The 18,512-nt window shown below is 49.6% G+C and overlaps 1 protein-coding gene across 1 annotated transcript in view; it reads right to left on the bottom strand.

The window, feature by feature from the left end:
- Syn3 (synapsin III) overlaps positions 1-18,290 on the bottom strand; it is a 370,475-nt gene extending 352,185 nt beyond the window's left edge. The window contains exon 1 of the mRNA XM_048356384.1: positions 18,211-18,290. The gene's annotated coding sequence lies outside the window, so the exon portion shown is untranslated. The remainder of the gene's footprint in view (positions 1-18,210) is intronic.
- Positions 18,291-18,512: the final 222 nt, after the last annotated feature.

Here is an 18,512-nt window from a genome sequence, read left to right as displayed (position 1 = left end):
GCTGACTCGAGTCTGTAAGGTGCCTGACAATGCGATGGAAGGGACTGAAATGACAGGCAAACACTGGTCACCTGGGAGAGCAAGAAGAAACTGGCAAAAGAGAGACAATGAAAAAGACACACACACATACACACAGAAAGAGACTGAGACAGAGAAGAACAGACACACAGACATAGAAACACACAGAGAGACAAGGAGATACTCCTTTGGAAAGATGGGGACACAGACAGACATAAAGAAGGGCAGAGGGGAGGCAAGCTCACGACCATACACCTGCTGAATCAGGCCATGCCTACTCTGCCCTCCGTCCCGCCACCTTCCGCTGCCGGCGGCCTAGAGCAGGGCAGATGGCCGCCTGGCAGGGCTGCTGGCGGCCAGGTGCTGCTCTAATGAGGAATTTAGCGAGAAGGCATGAATCATGGGTATCAACTTGTCATGTCCCAAGCCTGTCTCCGATGGCCTGCCACCCGTTTCCCACACCTTGCTCAGGCTCCATGCTCACCACCTCCATCGTGCGCCCACTCAGTCACTCAAGCTGAAAGGTGGGGTTCTTCCCCCGAGTCCCTGCTCGCCCCTCCAGCCGCCCCCACCCCCGTCAGATGCAGATGGCCCTGAATCGTCGTCTGCCCACACTCTCTGCAGTCCACCGTTCCAGCCAGCGTCCTAGCGACCGCCACCTCCTCCCTGGACAGACACAACTCTCCTCCTGCCTCCTGACCTGACCCTTCTGCTCCCTCTTCTAAGGGCGGCCAACCTCTCTGCCGTATTCCGGGTTCAATTCGAGCTGTTTTCACATGCAAGCTTCCCTCTCATTTTCCACACTGAACTTGCCTTCCTTCTCCAACAAGTCAAGCTCACTTCTAGCATTCTACACCCCCAGCCCCTGCCCACCTTTGGGCCTTCGCATTTGCTGTCCTTCCCTTGCTTCTCTGACTACTACTCAAGGCCCACTGCCGACGACTGAGCGTTTCTTCCACTAGCCTGTGGCATCTCCTCCCTTAACCAGTGGTGGCTTTATGTCCTGTCCGATTCCCCCCAGGGAAGAGCTGACGCCTCCATTCCCACTGCCTAATCCAGGACCTGACACAGACATTCTGCACACAGCAGGTACCAGGCAGAAGTCAGGGACTACAGGAAGTCCTGGGCCTTGTCGAGATAGAACCAGTTTCCCAGGGTGGGGTGGGGTCTGGGAGGAGGCACCTGTGCGACACAGGTGGCACTTGCGTCCCGTGGCACTTCTGCTCTGTGACTCTGCTTGCCTGGTGGGGAGGGGCCGTTGCCTGTGTACATATATATGGTTGACTCCCATCAAAGCTCCTGGCCAGGACAAATTTCTCAGGATAGCAGCCTTGGGAGGTGGATCCTAATGGAAGGTGTTTACATCATTGGGGGTGTGGAGTCTACGTGCACAGATTAATGGCATCCCTCAGAGTGATCGAGCACTTGCTCTCATAGAACTGGATCCCTTACTACAAGCTGGAGCAGGTTGCTATAAAGCAAGATTATTTATGTAACTGTAACTCCTCTATACATCAACTTTATAAGAATAGTAACCATTTTTAAAGCAAGGTTATACTTTGTGCTCTGTCTCTTCTGCATGTACTTGCTCACCATTTCCTGCCTCTACTCCCACCATATGATAATATTTGCCTTTTTGTTATTGTTTGTGGGTGGTGGGGTTTGTGGTGGTGGTCATGGGGCTTAAATTCAGGGTCTAGGCACTGTCGCTGAGCTCTTTTTTTTGTTCAAGGCTAGTGCTCTACCACTTTGTGCCACAACACCACTTCTGGTTTTCTGGTGGTTCACTGGCAGTAAGAGTCATACATACTTGCCTGCCTGGGCTAGCCTCGAACTGCAATCCTCAGATATCAGACTCCTGGGATTACAGGCATGAGCCACCAGTGCACGGCAACATTCACCTTGTTATGATGGAGCAAGAAGCCCTTGTCAGATGCAGCTGCCTGATCTTGAATTTCTGTGCCTTGAGCCGAGCAAACTCCTTCCTTTAGAAATTACCCAGGGTGAGGCATTCTGTTACAGTAATAGGAAATGGATAGAAACAGGGATCCTCAATAGAGACTAGAGAACCGACTTGTCCCAAGTCACTCAGACAAGTAAAGACAAGGCCAGGGCCCCGAACACAGGCCTCCAGATGTCTCCAGCAAAGCCACCTCAATTAAAATACAAAATCCTCAGGACATCAGCGCATACTTGCTAGCCACACAGTTCACCTTATCCTGACAAGAAGCACTTTCTCCCCCTAAATAACCAAAGAATTATACTCTATGTGTAGCCAGCTGCACGCTCACGTACCGAGTCCCTGAGAAGTACCTTCTCATTCCCTCTTGGCCCAGCCCTGGGAAGCCAATATTATTATGAAACCCATTTCACAGCTAAAGAAACAGAGACCTCGGGGCTTCCCAACAGGCAGAATATCCATAACCAGGCAGGGTCAAATTCAGTCTCAGCATCTTCCGTGTTTACACCAGGATGCCGTCCTCCACCGACCGGCCTGCCACGATCGGCCCCTGTACCCTCCTGTCTCCTCTCCTGACGCTGCACTTTGATATGCTGCTGCCTGGCCACAGGCCCCTGGGCGATGACAGCAGGGTAGACCTACAGTGCCCTTCACCTTGGAAAGCCTCAGACTGGGCACTGGCTCAGAAGATTCCAGCAGGCTGGGCAGCAGCAGCATGGGGACACACTGCCCCCTGCAGGCGAGGACGCTGGCAGCCTTCCTTCATACTGCAGAGAGCAGCGTGGGTAAGGCTTGTGTGGACATTTTTACTAAGAGAAGCTGGGTGGCTACCACCCGGCTCACTGTGCACCCCGCACAATTTTTTAAATGGTAATAATAATTTTAAAAAATTGCAATAATAGCCAGGCACGGGTGGCTCACACCTGTCATCCTAGCTACTCAGGAGGCGGAGATCTGAGGATCGCAGTTCAAAGCCAGCCCAGGCAGGAAAGTCCATGAGACTCTTATCTCCAGTTAGCCACCAGCAAACTGGAAGTGGCGCTGTGGCTCAAGAGGTAGAGCGCCAGCCTTGAGCTGAGGAGCTCCGGGACAGTGCCCAGGCCCAGAGTTCAAGCCCCACAACTGACAAAAAAAAAAGAAAGAAAGAAATTAGCAGTAATAATAACAACAGTGGCTGTTTATATATGTTCCCTAGGGTCCATTTCAAGTTTTGTTCATATATTTAACTCATCTATCTTAACAGTTGTAGGGGACCAGAATATCCCACTTTGTTTGGGATTTTAGAGTGGGTGGGTGTGCACGTGCGTGTGCGTGCATGTGCGTGCACGTGTGCTAGTACTGGGGCTTGAACTCAGGACCTGGGTGCTGTCCTTCAGCTTTTTCACTCAAGGCTGGCACACTACCACTTGACCCACACCTCTGCTTCTGGCTTTTTGGTAGTTAATTGGAAATAAAAGTCGTGCTTTTCAGATCTCCGCCTTCTGAGTAGCTAGAATTACAGTTGGGAGCCACCAAGCCCTGGCTAGTAACTCTTCATTTGTGACATCTGCTCTACACATGGAGCCCCAGAAAAGTAGAGCAACCAGCTCAGTAGACACAGATGGTTCAGCCGCTCACTCTGAGTACTTCCCCCTCACTACTGTACCGCCTTTCCTGCAAGTCACCCCTTTAAAGGCACACCCCCCCCCCGCCCCGCTGCCAAGGCTTCTTCTGCCATCTGTAAGTGGCAGGCTGACTCTGAAAAACTCAGATGTGAATCTTTATTCTCACTCTCATGAGCAATAACCAGTCGCAGCAAAGTGGCTTATGGTTCTGCCTTTCTCTATGCCAACTTCTAGTAAAACTTATCTGACGATATTAATAATGACATTTATTGGATTCTTACAACATACCAGACACTCGGCTAAGCACAGCTCCTGCAGTCTCCTGTGCATCTTGCCATCCTCGAAAGGAGGTTCTATTATCCAAGTTGCATCCTGATCACTGAAAGCTCAGCAAGATTCGGTCACCAGCCCCAGGCAACAGCAAAGAAGCCACCTCAGAGCTCAACCAGTTTGGTCACCATTTGCTTATTTCTCCTCCCCCTTCCTTCCACAAAAACCAAGCTCTCTCAAAATAGGCAGAGAAGGATAGGGCACAGTGGCTCAAGCCTGTGGTCTTGGCTACTTTGTAGGCAGTGACCAGGGGATTGAAGGTCAAGCTAGCTTAGGCATAAAAATTTCTTGAGACTTTATCTAATTTAGTCATTGGCCAAAGTGTCATCCCAGCCATGGGGGAAGCATAATGGCTTGGCACAGAAATTTGGAGGAGCACAATAAGAGCATAGTAGTCCAGGCCAGCCAGACTCTACTCAAAAGTAATCAAGGCAAATGAGGGGCCAGAGGCATGACTCTGGTGGTAGAACACCTACCTAGCACACACAAAGCCTTGAGTTCAATCCCCAGTAGCATAAAAAGAGAGGGAAGGGAAGGGGCTATGTACACCTCCAGCTCTGACAGGGGGCTGAGAAAATACCTGACAGATCAGTCCTGAAGATGAATGCATAGAAGAAAGGCAGGAAAGAAGGAGATAAAATGAGAGCCAGGCACCGGCGTTTATACCTATAATCCTAGCTACTCAGGAGCTGAGGATCACAGTTCAAAGCCAGCCTAAGCAGGAAGGTGTGTGAGACTCTTATTTCCAATTAACCAGCAAAAGCTGCAAGGGTGTGTTGGGGGGGGGGGGGTGGCGTGACTCAAGTGATACAGCACTTGCCTTGAGGGTAAAAGGTAAGGGATAGTGCCCAGGCCTGAAATCAGGCCCTAGTACCAGCACACACACACACAGACACACAGACATGAAAAGGAAGGAAGGACGGAAGGGGAGGGAGGGAGACAGAGAAGGAGGAAGAAGGGAAGGAAAGGAAAGGAAAGAAGGAAAACTACAGTGGCAACAACACAATACATAAAGAAATGGAAAAAGCCAAAGAGGAAGAAAATGCCTCACATGAAGACAGCATGACGCATTCTCCGCCCCCCCCCAACCCCCACCCCAAAGCCCTGAGAGGGGCTGAGCTTCGGCCAAGTGGCCGCATGGCCTCCTGAGGCCAGGCGCAATGATACTCGTAGCTGATGGCCTGTGACAGGCGGACAGGAGCAGAGCTTTGCAATCCAGGCGCTGTCCCTGGCGGGCGAGGCAGGGCTCTGCGTGGGGCTGAGGGGACCCAGCTGCCTGGCGGCTTCCTCCTTGGCCCCTGGGGAGCACTCGCTGGGCAAACTGTGCAAGGAGAGCTGGCAGGCAGGACTTTGGGCACCCACCCTCTTTCACCGTCAGTTATCCTTGCTGTTTTATTAATCACAGCGAAAGAGTAAATTACATAGGAATCCAGGTCCCCAGGCAGCAGTTTGGCCTAACAGGCCCAAACCAGTGGGAGACAGACATTGTTTCTGAGCATCTTACCTCTGTCCACCCACTTCTAGTTGGCACAACCTTTCCACAATGCTGGGGGAAAAGGTTGGCAGGGGAACCTAATCCAACCAATGGAGAGTTACTTTACAATGCTCCTAGTTAGAATAGGGGCAACCAATCAGAGCACAGCCCAGGGTATAAGAATCCTTAGACTCAGCCACAGAGAAAAGACAGAGACTCAGAGACCGTACCTGAAGAAGAGAGGATGTATATATGGCAGGGCCATAGATGCAGAGGTAGCAGCAGCCTTTGAGCTAGATACTTCTCTCCTCACTGAAGTTCTTTATACTCAGCTCCTGCTGTCCTAGACTTCATTTGAGGGGGCCACAGCAGCGTTGGTAACAGAGTTACAACACCGGCAGGCTTTGTCTGCTGCTGAGTTGCAACACACTAAGCAAGTGTACCTGCTACAAAGCTGCCGGCCTCATGGCCTCTGCCAGCTGTGGAGCCAAAAGGCTTAGTAGAAGAGGATCTGCAGAAGAGTCCATCAAGGACTTAACCAGGACGCGAGTGGGAACTGAACACTGCCTCCTTACAGCATTGGCTAAGGCAATGCTCTGCAAACTCCTTGGTTCCAAGGTAGATGCACGTTCTGGGGCTTCTCCTGACTCCCCACCCCAAGTGCCTGGAACTCCACTCGGCAGATCCCCGCTCTGGGGTCTCAATGCCTCTATGGCACCCTGGCCAGGGCCTTCTCCCTGCCTCTATCCTGACTATAATACACGGCCTGAGGATGGATGCCTTAAAGAATGGGAAAGGGTTTAGGCCCATGGACTCCAGTACCACTCTCTAAACCTTACCAAAAGAAACAAAGCCTTTCAGTCAGTTCTTCCTCAGGAAACAAGGGACATGCATCTCATCATTTGCCTTTGTATGGGCCTGTCCATGTGGTAAAGCCATAGAATTGTACACAGGAACAAAGTCACTTTGACCTTCCAACCATGAAGCAAAATAAAACCAGTTCAAGAATAAGTCAGCAGGGCGTGGTACTGCATACCGGCAATATGAGCCCTCTGGAAGCTGAAGCTGGAGGAGCATAAGTTCAAGGCCAGCCTGGGCTACATATCAAGAGACATTCAGAAAAAGAACGTCAGTCCTCGCTCAAAAATCTCACCTTAACATGGAATCCCAACTCCCCTCTACAGCATTTGTGTCTTGAGCGGATCTGGCTTTAGATCCCCTCAGACCATTCCCCTCTTGATCTTCCTTGCCCTGCCTCTCTACCTGTCCTGATACTCCATTTGTGTGTGTGTGTGTGTGTGTGTGTGTGTGTGTGTGTGTGTGTGTGTGTTGGTCATGAGGCTTGAACCCAGGGCCTGGGTGCTGTCCTTGAGTTCTTTTGCTCAAGGCTGGTGCTCTACCACTTGGAGCCACAGCACTACTTCTGGTTTGTGAGTAGTTAATTGGAGACAAGCATCTCATGGGGACTTTTCTGCCTGGGCTGGCTTTGAACTGCAATCCTCAGATCTCAGCCTCCTGAGTAGTCAGGATTACCAGCGTGAGCCACTGGCACCCAGCTTGATGTGCCATTTCTATTCCTTTTGCTTGGAGCTCCTTCCTAGGGTTATTTCCAAAACCTACTGCCATAATCCATGGCTTTGTTTCCCCTCAGAGAGATTCCATAACTGGCTCTTCCTTAATAGCACCTTCTTGTGCCTTTGTTCCATTTCCTGTTTCTTCATGCACACAATACTAAGGTACATCACATCGTGTTGTCTCATGGCTATGTTCTGCCTTCCCCATCAGAATATAAGGTCCATGAAGGTAGGGGCCTTGCCTGTAGTATTCACTGATAGATCTTCACCCCCAGAAAGCCTCTTATCAGAGGGGAGTACTCCACAAATAGGAGCTGAATAGGAGAATAAATAAACCAGAGATGAACATTCAGTGATATACTTCCCAATGCTTTGCCAGTTGAAGTTAGACTCTGGCTCCAATAGCTCTTTGAATCACCCTTCAAATCACCTACCCACTCAGCCCTTGAGGAGAGCAGTCTCATCCTAGAATATTCAGCTCAGTCAGTGATGTGATGTTTGAAAACCGACTTTCAGTCCAACATCTCCTCGCCAAGCACATTCTTCTGGGGCTTGGTTAGGTAAGTGGCAGGAGGCTGAGGTGGGAGGGGAGGAGGCTGGCAGCAGACGCTTCTTACAGTGAGATCACACCAGGGTTCCTGAACACTCATACAAACCTGCCTTGAAGTGCTACTACTGTGAGCACAGAAGTAAGAGGTGAGGCTGGAGAGAGAGAAAGACAGACAGACTGACTGACTTGGGGAGGGAAACTCCCTTCAATACTTTTTCAAAGAGAATAAACACACTGGCGTTTGTGAGCACCAATTCTGAAGGTTCTGGGCCATCTCTACAGAATCTCAATGAACCCTCTCATGCTATGTATCCTTGAGGGCAGGTCCTGTGAGTTCCATTTTCACAAGCCACAAAAAAACCCCCAAAACATCTGAACCCAGAGAGCATAAGTAACAAACTCAGTGTCACACAAAGATAGGTCAGGCCTGGTGTTTTGACTTCAACTTCCTTCTGTTTCCACACTAGGTTACTCAGACAATATTTAGGGGCACAAGAAGAATATCACATGGACCTGAGGGACTGGACAAAAGGTGCTAACCTGAAAGAGGAAGAGCTAACTTGGACAGGTAGCCACACTCTTCACTAAAACTTCCCAAAGACATTGGCATAGACAAGTCTCATAAAGTAGGATGCCGATCACTGAGCTTGCATTTATGGAACATCTACTCTCTGTAACAGTTCCTGGGCTGGAAGTGTCCACATATACTATCAGCATTATCATTAGCACTGAATGACAGTGTTGCATTGTCATTACAAACATGGTTACATTTATGAAGCTATTAGAGCTGTTTATGCCAACACAATAGCATAGACCCTGCACGTAAGTATGAGCTCCTTCTCTACCTCTGACCCCTGCATTTAGTGATTTGACAGTTACCTGGAAGGCAAGAGAGTTTGAGAACTCAGACCACTGCATATCAGCTTCCTTTCTCTGCTTCTTTTTAATCCAGGCCAGTGTTTTCAGTATTTTACACACTGATTAGCATAGAAAGCACTGCAATTGCTGACCAATGGTGCATATACATGACACAAACTATGTATTTAGCTTGTGTGTGTGTATAGGGGCTTAAACTAAGGACTTTAGTGCTGTCCTTTAACTTTGTCACTCAAAGCTAGTGCTCTGCCACCTGAGCCACTGCTCCATTTCTTAACTGGAGATAAGTGTCTCATGGACTTCCTTGCCTGGGCTGACTACAAACTATGCTTCTTAGATCTCAGCCTCCTGAGTAACTAGGATTACAAGTACGAACCACTCGCACCAGGCTTTGTATGATGCATTTTCAGTGGTCAAATTATTTTTGGTTAAACCTGATTTTTCATCCAACAGTATGGCTTTAGAATCTAAAGGATGAATAAGACAGGGGCTTGGTGTACCTTGGCTTTCTCTCATGTACTCCTGCTTAGTAAATGGTCAAGAAGTCTTAGCTCCTGAAGGGAAATGAAAAACTACAAAGTTCCACTTCTCTGTGGGGCAGAAATATCCAGAGTTCCTGCCCATTTCCAATAATAAGGGCATGGAAGATGGACTCGGCTCCTCTGAACAGCCCCAGCATCTTCTTCCTGCTGCCAGTCCTCTGGTGCTATAATAATAACAACAACTCTTTCCTGTGATCATCTTTTGAATATCTGAAGTCTAGTATTAGGATGATACTTTCTTAAAGTATGTAATGACTATAGAGTCAAGGATCTACACTGTGCTTCTTATTAATTATTGGATGGATTTAATTTCTGGGTAAATCTATCTCTTTTCACCCAAGGTACTGACACACAGCTTCCCACCCCATTAGCCAACTCAAGAAACTAGTTAACTTCATCATTTTGGGAGCCACATCTTGGAAACAGGCAGCTTAGTTGGAAAGCCAACAACAAAAAGAGCACAAGAAAGAAGAGAAAGCAACCACATGTCAGGTGGCTAGGGGTCTAACAGCAGCACAAAGGAAAAGGGTCGTGCCAGGTGCCAGAGGCTCACGCCTGTAATCCTAACTACTCAGGAGGCTGAGATATGAGGATCCCAGTTCAAAGCCAGCCTTGTCATACAAGTCTTTGAGACTCTTATCTCCAGTTAACCAGCAAAACAGCCAGAACTGGAGATACGGCTCAAGTGGTAGAGCACCAGCTGGGCGTGAAAAAGGTGAGCAAGATCACAAAGCACTCAGTTGAAGCAATAGGAACCGGCACAAAAACAGGTGGGTATGTGGAGGAAAGGGGGGCAGGGCCTCAGGCCACCATTGGGAAATAGGTCCCATTTGAGAGCTAGCATCCCCATGAAACACAGCTTGCATCCTGACCCTCCTTCAGAGAAATGACCAGGTCTACTACTCAGCCTCCTCTCTGTCTTCCATCACACCAAGTGCAGGTGATGTGTTCCATAGGGTCTAGTCTAGCCTTTTGGCCCCACACAAAGGGACCTGGAGAATAGTGAAACTGAGCTTATTTCCAAGGTCTCCACTGAAGGCTTAAAAAAACAGGATCTCACGAATAATAAGAAGACAACTCAGACATCTAACCCAAGGAGGCTTGATCTCCATTTCTTTCCATGCATCAACTTGCCAAAGAGCATGGAACAAAGCCCCTAGCTTCTCTGGACCTGTATCTTCTCAGCTATTCACTGAAGGGCCTGGTGGCCTAGTCCAAGGAACTAAGGAGAGCCTCCCAGATTCAGCGTGCCCCGATTTTCTTCCAACAGTAAATCAGACAATCCACAACAATCTGGCTAGTCTGGCCTATCTTAAGATCAGTATAGGATTTGTCTTCTTTTTTTTATTTTATTTTTTGGTACTGGGGATCGAACCCAGGACGTTGCACTTGCTAAGCAAGCGCTTTGCCACTGAGCTACATCCCAGCCCAAGATCAGTGTAGGGTTTCTACAACAAAGAGCATGCAAGAAAACAAAGGCAGGCAAGGAGTCCAGCCCCACCGTCATCCGGCCACGTGCTGCAGCACCTGCACACTGCAACACCACACTCAGCATTTGCATAGCAGATGACCTGGGACAAGCCACTCAGCCTCCATCAGTCTTGACCTTCACCTCTGTAGAATGGAGTTCCTTTCACCTCCTCCCAGAGTGCCCTTGGCTCATGGCTGTCATCCTAGCTACTCGGAAGACTGAGAGCAGAGGATCATGGTTTGAAGCCATCCCAGGCAGGATTGTTTGTGAGACTCTTCGCTCCAATTAATCACCAAAACAGCCAGAGGTGGAGCAGTGGCTCAAGTGATAGAGCACTAACTAGCCTTGAGCAAAACGGGTTAGGGAAAGTGCCCAGCCTGAGTTCAAGCTCCAAGAACCAGCATGTGCGTGGGCGCATACGCGCACGTGCGCGCGCGCACACACACACACAGACTATATATATACATATATACATATAGTGATATATATGTATATATATATATAGCACTCATCACCCAGAAGACACAAAGCTCTATATCTCTTTATTCAAACATTCCTGACCCACCGAACTCAATTCATAGACAGCTTTGAAACACTTTTGGCTACACCAAACACTGGCAGCTAGAGGTGGAGTAGTCCCAATATCAGCTACTCCAATGCCTTCTTCCCTGTGTGATTTACAAACAAGGGAATGGAGATCAGAAAAGCTCAGAGACTTGATCAAAGACCCACATGTTCTTCATCAGAAAGCCTGGCTTAGAACACAGGGCAAAGGACAATAAGGACTACACAAGACACCAAGGGAACAGCTCATAGGCTCTACTCTCTCTCTCTTTCTCTCTCTCTCTCCAAACTGAGAATCCCCACATTTCAAAAATAGCAGTAGCACATTTTAATCTATTTATTTTTGGAGCGGCTGCTGATAGAGGTAGTATCATAGTATGTCTGTGGGATTCATGGATGTCTTGATTTACCAGTGAAATGAAGGTCAAGGTTTCTTGCCCCCATTCTCCCAGCAATGTATACCTTAAGGCAGACAGACTTGCAATGGGATTGTTTCTAGACAAAGTGAGAAGTTTCAAGCAGAGCAATGTAATCCATATCCCATTACATACAAGCAAGAAAACCATCCCAACTGCACTGCCCATAATACAAGGATAATTATTCTCCTTTCCCTCTCAGAGCCCCAGCCTGGGACACCCAGGAGACTCCCCAAATTCATTAAGGCACACTGACAGGGGAAGTGTCAGGGATTCAAAGGTTCCCCTATACCACACAACATGGTCAAAAAAATCCCTGAGATGGCTCAGGAATTTGGGAGAATCCCAAAGCCTGCCAATCCCACCCAGCTGAGAGAGAGAGAGAGAGCACTGAAGAGAGAGCCCAGAAAAAATGAGGAGGAGCTTGGCTTCCAGGCTGCAGACCCAGCTAGTACTCTAGTAGAACAGGGACCTGCTGACCAGCTCCATCCGGCCCCCATTTCCCAAGGACAGTATTTATCCTCAGGGGACATGTGACACAAAGCCACACCAAGAGCAGGCTTGTCCACAGCTCCTGACTGGTACACTCCCCAGCCAGGGGCTGCCAGACCTCTGTGGGTCCCAAGGCTCTAATCCAGGTCTCTCTCCCTGTGCACTTCAGCAAGCAGGCCCAGAGAGGGAGACTGGCTGGCTCAAACACACACTGTAAGCCAGTGGCCGCCGTTAGATTAAGGCTGTACCTCATCTTCATCCTAGGGCTGTTTCCTCCCACTGCCCCAAGGCTTCTCCCCGCCAGGCCCACTCCCTTTCCCAGCCCCTTGGGCTCACCTCCTGATTCTGAGGGATTCCACCAGGTTGAACAATGCTCAGAAGCAGGTGGCGGTTTAGCAATTCATCAGCGGGACAAGGGCTGTGCCCATGCCTGGTGGTAAGGAGAGACTGCAGCCTGGACTTTGAATGGGCTTTCCTTTCTCTAAAGGATCCTCCTCCTCCTCCTTCTCCTCCTCCTCCACCACCAGCACCACCACCACCACCACCTCTTCCTCCTCCTCCCTCCCTGCTCTCTGTAGTACTACAGGGACCTGTGTTCTGTTGGGAGGAGGTAAGGAGTGTAACTATTTGCTGGAAGGAGAAGGATCACAGTCTTCTGGGCCCTGCTATATACACTCTTACTCCTAGAGAAAAGAGAGAGAGAAAGAGAGAGAGAGAGATCTACTGCCACAGATATTTTAACCCCTATGCACCAGCTCTGGCTCTCCACATAGAGAAAAGCGAGAGAAACAATACACTTAACCAATGGAGTGCCAGCCCAAAACATTACATCATCAATAAGCACGCTCATTGGTTAACAATTCCTAGAAGGCAAAAAATCCTGCTTTTAGGTGCTTAACCCCTTCTTGCTCAACATAGTTGCAAATATTTGGTCTAAATGAATGGTTCCTGAATGTGGCTTGCCAGAATCACCCCCCAGGTGCTTCCTAAGTGTAGAGATGGCTACCCTCCACCTCAAACCACGAAAATCAGGACCTCCAGAGGGAGCATTTATTTTACACAGTGTGCAGAGCATGAAGAGCCACTTGACTCAGAAACTCATTCTCTAAAAAAAAAACAGAGATCACATTTTCCCCTTGAACATTTGCAATATGCCCAGCATTTTACTATATCATCTTTTATTTCCACCAACCCTTATGTGTCCCATTTCTTAAGTATAAAAAGGTTCCAAAAGCCTTATGTCAGGGCAGGCTCTATGCTCCCTAATTTGCTCCTATTTGAGGTGAAATCTAGTCCTATGCTTACACGTTGCCTTCAAGATTACAAAACAGACAAAAATGTTCTTGCTGGACTAGAAAATGCCCCTCACCTGTGAAGAACGAGGGAGGGATGGCATGGGCTATGTCCGTGCAGGTGTTAACCCTTTGGGGAATTAGTCTCCCTCTCAGGTTCATTCCTTTGGTTCATTGCTTTGCTTCTGCTACAAATCTCATCGTGGCCATTACTTTATCTCCAAGTCTCTCCCACCTCCAAAGCTGGCGCAGGGGACCCGGGCTGCACTTCTGAGGGTCGCTCTATCTGCAGCTACACTGGCCTGTTCACTGGGTGAACTTCACAAGCGTGGACCCACATCAGCCTGTGCCCCCAATACAATCCCCAGTGCACCTGCTGCCACCTGTGAATAATGCTCTGTCACGACTGAAAGAAGGAGGCGTGGGAGGGGCAGGGGTGTGTGTGGCAGTTCCAGATGGCTTCATGCTCCTGTGGGAAATGCAAGCCTGGAAAGCTGGAGCCCCACATAAACTGTGTGTCAGAACTTGGTCACAGTCATTGGCGGGGAGAAACCCTTGGTGTTGTCCTCATCTAGAAATGAGGACAACACTTTCACAGGGTACTTAGGAGAATCAACCACAGCACCCTCTCAGCCCGGATTCTCTCCTCTCCACCCTCTGTCCCTAGAACTCATCTGTCTTATCGAGTGATATCTTGGTATGTGTATAACTCGAGCTCACATTGGCCTCCTAGTCTCCAAATTCAGCCAACGCATACCACCCCACCCCCCACGGGCATTTTGTGGGAAGCTCAAGATTGAGTCTTCTCCTGCACCTAACCTCCTCCTCGCCCACTCTCCTCCATTATGGAAAGGGTGCTTGCATTCACCCAATCTTTTTCTTTTTTTCAATTGCAGCAAACGTATAAAACACAAGGGTAGGGCTGGGACATAGCTCAGTGGCAAAGCGCTTGCCTAGCAAGTGCAACGTCCTGGGTTCGATCCCCATTACCAAAAAAAAAAAGAAAAGAAAAGACAAAACACAAGGGTAATTATTAAGTGTACAGTTCAGTGTCATCTAGTACCCTCAGAAAGTATTCAACCACCACCTCTATTTAGTCTCCCCCCCCCCCGCAAAGAAAACCACCCAGCATCAAGCAGTCACTCCTGGTTTCCCCCCTCCCTCAGCCTGTGGCAAACATCCATCTACTTCCTGTGGCTGTGGATTTTCATCTCTGGGTATTTCGTGTAAAAGTCACCATGCAATATCTCATCCTTTTGCTTACATGTTCGTTACATGTAAGTAACTTCTTTCTTAGGTGTAAGAAGCTTCTTTTACGTTTATGTTCACGTGGTGCTTTTAGGGTTTGTTCATTCTGTAGCATGTTTTCTGTACCATATTCCTGTTTATGGCTGAGTAATACCCCCTTGGATATATACAGAATATTGTTTATCCACTCCCCTACTGATGGGCCTCTATCATCTGCACAATATTCACTTGTTAGGCTCATCCATCATCTTTGATCGTTCTCTTTCCTATATTCCCCCAGTCTAGGTGACCACCAACTCCTGTCAGTTTTGCATCCCAAATACAGTTTAAATTCTTCTGCTCTCCTCCAACACCACGTCCATCTGCTGAGCCAGACACACATATCTCTCCCACCTCGATTCTAGTTGGTGATAAGATCCCATCCGTTCCTCTCTCCAATCTTACCTTGTAGCCCATGGGATCCCTTTCACACAGAAACTAGATCATTCATTCATTTAAACAATACTTGCTAAGCCCCTTTCTCCTTGGATACTGTCTCCTAGAGGCATGACAGAAAGCACACAAATAGATACCATTACTGCAGGTCCTTGCAAGGGGTAAAGTCCTTCAATGATGCCACTGTGCCTCTAAGGCTCATTGATTTCAAACCCATCCCAGGCTGCTCCACTTGGCTTTCCCATTATGCTGTCATCGCAGACTCCATTTCCCTACCCCTCCCTTTCTCAACAAGTTGTTCTTTTTGCCTCCTGATCTGGCTATTGCTGGATATTTCTCATCCCTCATGTCTCAGTATAAAAATCATTTCTCTGAGTGACCTTCCCTGGTACCCTGTGGGACAGATCCACCCTTTTACAGATTGTACTCATTCAAGAAATACATGGTGGGCTAGGGGTAAAGCTCATTGGTAGGCACTTGCCTAGCCTTTGTGAGGCCCTGAGTTCCAGCCCCAGCACAACAATTTAAAAGCAACAACCACCTTAGAAAGAAATGTATGTTAAACTTTGCTTTTGAGATAAAGCAATTTTGCACCCTTGAAGGCCTGCAGTCTAGTGGAGAGGGCCAACAAACAACAGGGAAGAGGACAAATAGCAAGCCCTGCGAAGGAAGAATGAACATGGGTGGGGGATCCGCTTCACACGCGATGGTCCAAACACCTTTCCTAGAGGGCTATGTTCAGCCTGAAGGGCATGAAGAATTATGTGGACAAAGGGTTTATTATCCTCTACCACATCCTGGGTATTCAGCGCAGTGTTCCACACTCTAACATAGTCTTTTGAAGAATCAAAGTATAATTGAATCTCTCCCCTTTCCTCACAGCTTGGTAACTGTATCCCCATACCTAAAAGAGCTCTTACTGCTTGGGAGATAATCAGGCACAGACTGATTGAATTAGTAAGTGGACAAATAAATGAATGAACCAATCCATCAATCAAAGCATTTCCTAAGGTGTATCAAATCATAGAGTGTGGCTGATGGTTATTGTCATTACTTTATGACAAAGGGACATTGGCTTTATTGAGTTTGGGAAAAGATGGAGTTGATTGTAAAATGAGAATAAAAGGAACTCAGTGTTACCAGAAAAGGAGGAGAGGACGTCCACACATATCACACGCTGAGCAATGGGAACCCCAGTCACTGAGGTTGCTTTATTATTACATTATTGTTGCTGTTGGTGGTGGGGGTATTAGTTACTCACAAAACCTAAGTGTACTCAAGCTTCAAAATTCATTTTCAGACTCAGTCAGGAAATGAAAAGGGGAGAGAAATGAACTTTCTCATTGTTTGTTATTCACCAAACACAGAATGAAGATCGCACTTACTTCATCAAGCCATGCTATGCGGTAGTAGGCCCACGCTCCCACCCTTCCACTACCAAGACACGTTGTTACCACCTCTACATCCCGCCGCTGAGACCACTGGCTGTCCTGCTGAAGAGGCTCCAAGTTATACCCCCTTCCTGGGGGCAGTCTGCATGCTCTGGCTGGTCAAGATGATGCTTGAAAGGCCTGGGCCCCTGTTTCAATAATGCACTGAGACCCCTTATGGGTCCTCTCCCACCCTATGTCCAGTCCTACTTCCCCGGCTGCATACCCCCTTGAGGAGTAAGACAACCTCTCAATAATCCGCCTGCACACAAATCTCAGAACCTCTGATCTTTTCCCAGGGAATCCTACCGATGGCGGATAAATATCATGATTTCCTTTTAATTCGGGAAATACAAGTTTGGAAGACCGATCCCATCCGCAAGCCATCCAGCTTAAGTGGCTCTCTGTTCTGGCTTCCAGTGAGCCCGTGTTCTCTCTGCTCTATCAATCTGCAGAGCCTTGCCATCAGCAGACAACGGGCACTGAGAGGCAGAAAGAGGAGCTCAGGGAAGCAAGGAGGCCACACAGAAGGCCAGGACATGAGAAAAAAAAAGAGAAAAAAAAAAAAAGGAAGGGCACACCCTTTATCCTCCTTCAATGGCTCTGATAGAGGTCCCAATGATGGCACAAGTTGCAGAAATGAGCATGATATGGGCGGCATCTCTCTGCCTGCATACGTGCCTGGAAGCTGAGGAGCAGGGCTTCTGCCCAGATAGGTATCCTTAAGGTGCCCCAGAATTTGCAGCCAAGTCTCCTAAAGACCAGTTTTCCCTACTTATCAGCTTGCTAATGCCAGCCTTGATCCAGAACAAACTTCTAAATGTCCCAGGGCTGCTGGTCATGCTGTAGCACACCTACCCACAAGACCAGCTCCGGACACGGGACTTTTTTCCAGTCTTCAATTTCACACAACCAAAACCAACCCGGAGTTCTTGCTAACTCATCAGCACACACACACACACACACACACACACACACACACACACACAGTCTTCAGTTTCACACAACCAAAACCAACCCAGAGTTCTTGCTAATTCATCAACACACACACACACACACACACACACACACACACACACACACCAGTTGTCATCCTAGCAAACCTTCCTACTCCTCCATCCAAGTCTCCACTCAAAGATCACCTTCCCCCTAATGCCTCCCACCTCGTCCTCCACTCCACCCCCGGCTTTTCCCCCCTCGGCTTTTCCCTACACCCTAATGGCTCCTCTGAAGGTTCCCCTTACCTCCAGGGACTCTCCCCCAGGACCTGTCTACCTGTCGCTAGGGTTTAGGACGGTGCAGGGCTCTCAGCAGGAGCCAAATAAGTACTACATAAATAACCGCCGGGTTCGGTACCCTGTGTGAATCCCTGCTCCTGTCCTACCCAGAAACCCGCCGACATTTCTTCCTGATCCCTGGGAAAGCTGAACATGGAAAAAACACGCACAACACATCTGACCCTTACTTCCCCTACCCCCAACCCACCCGCAGCCCCCAGCCCCAGTGGCGACAGGTCCTTGAAGACTCGGCAGCCTCAGGGCAGCTTGTGAAGCCCCTGCCCAGCAGTGATCCGGCTGCCCGCCGGAGTGCCGGGCTCCCCGCGAGCTCCGGGTGGAGATCATCTCAGGAGCCGCGATCTAGCGCGTCCCTGCTCCCGTGGCCCACGGGCAGTCCACCCCGCACGCCGATCCGGACACGGAGGGTCGGGGACCGGAGAGCCTGACAGCAGCAATCCCGTGGTGGAGAGTGGCCACGTCAGGCTCCCGGGCCGTCCCCCGCCCGGCGAGCCCGCAACCCACCCGCAGGCACCCAGCCGGAGCTGCAGGAGGCGCAGCCCGGAGCCCGGACTCACCAGCAGCTTGGCTTGGCACGGCGCCTCCCCACTGCCAGAAACCTCCACAAAGTCTGCTTCTGGGGCGGCGCGCGCGGCTTACCTCGCCCGGGAGGGGGGGTGTGTGTGTGCCGGTGCCAGCGCCTGGGCACCTGCCACGGGACCCGCGGACGCGCCTGGGCGCTGCAGCTCTCAGCCTCGGCGGGCACCGAGCCCAAACGCCTCGCCCGGCGGCCCCCGCGCGCCGCGGCCTCCCATTGGCTCGGCCTCTGAGGCCACGCCCCTCAGGCTACGCCCCCTCCCGCGGCTCCCCACCGCCCGCAGGCCACGCCCCGCGCGCCGCGGCCTCCCATTGGCTAGGACACTGAGGCCACGCCCCCACAGGCCACGCCGCGAGGCCACGCC

Source organism: Perognathus longimembris, chromosome 1, assembly GCF_023159225.1.
Source record: "Perognathus longimembris pacificus isolate PPM17 chromosome 1, ASM2315922v1, whole genome shotgun sequence".
NCBI classification, from domain to species: Eukaryota; Metazoa; Chordata; class Mammalia; order Rodentia; family Heteromyidae; genus Perognathus; species Perognathus longimembris.
The sequence above is the reverse complement of the archived record's forward strand: the minus strand, read 5'-3'. Positions and strand labels throughout refer to the sequence as shown.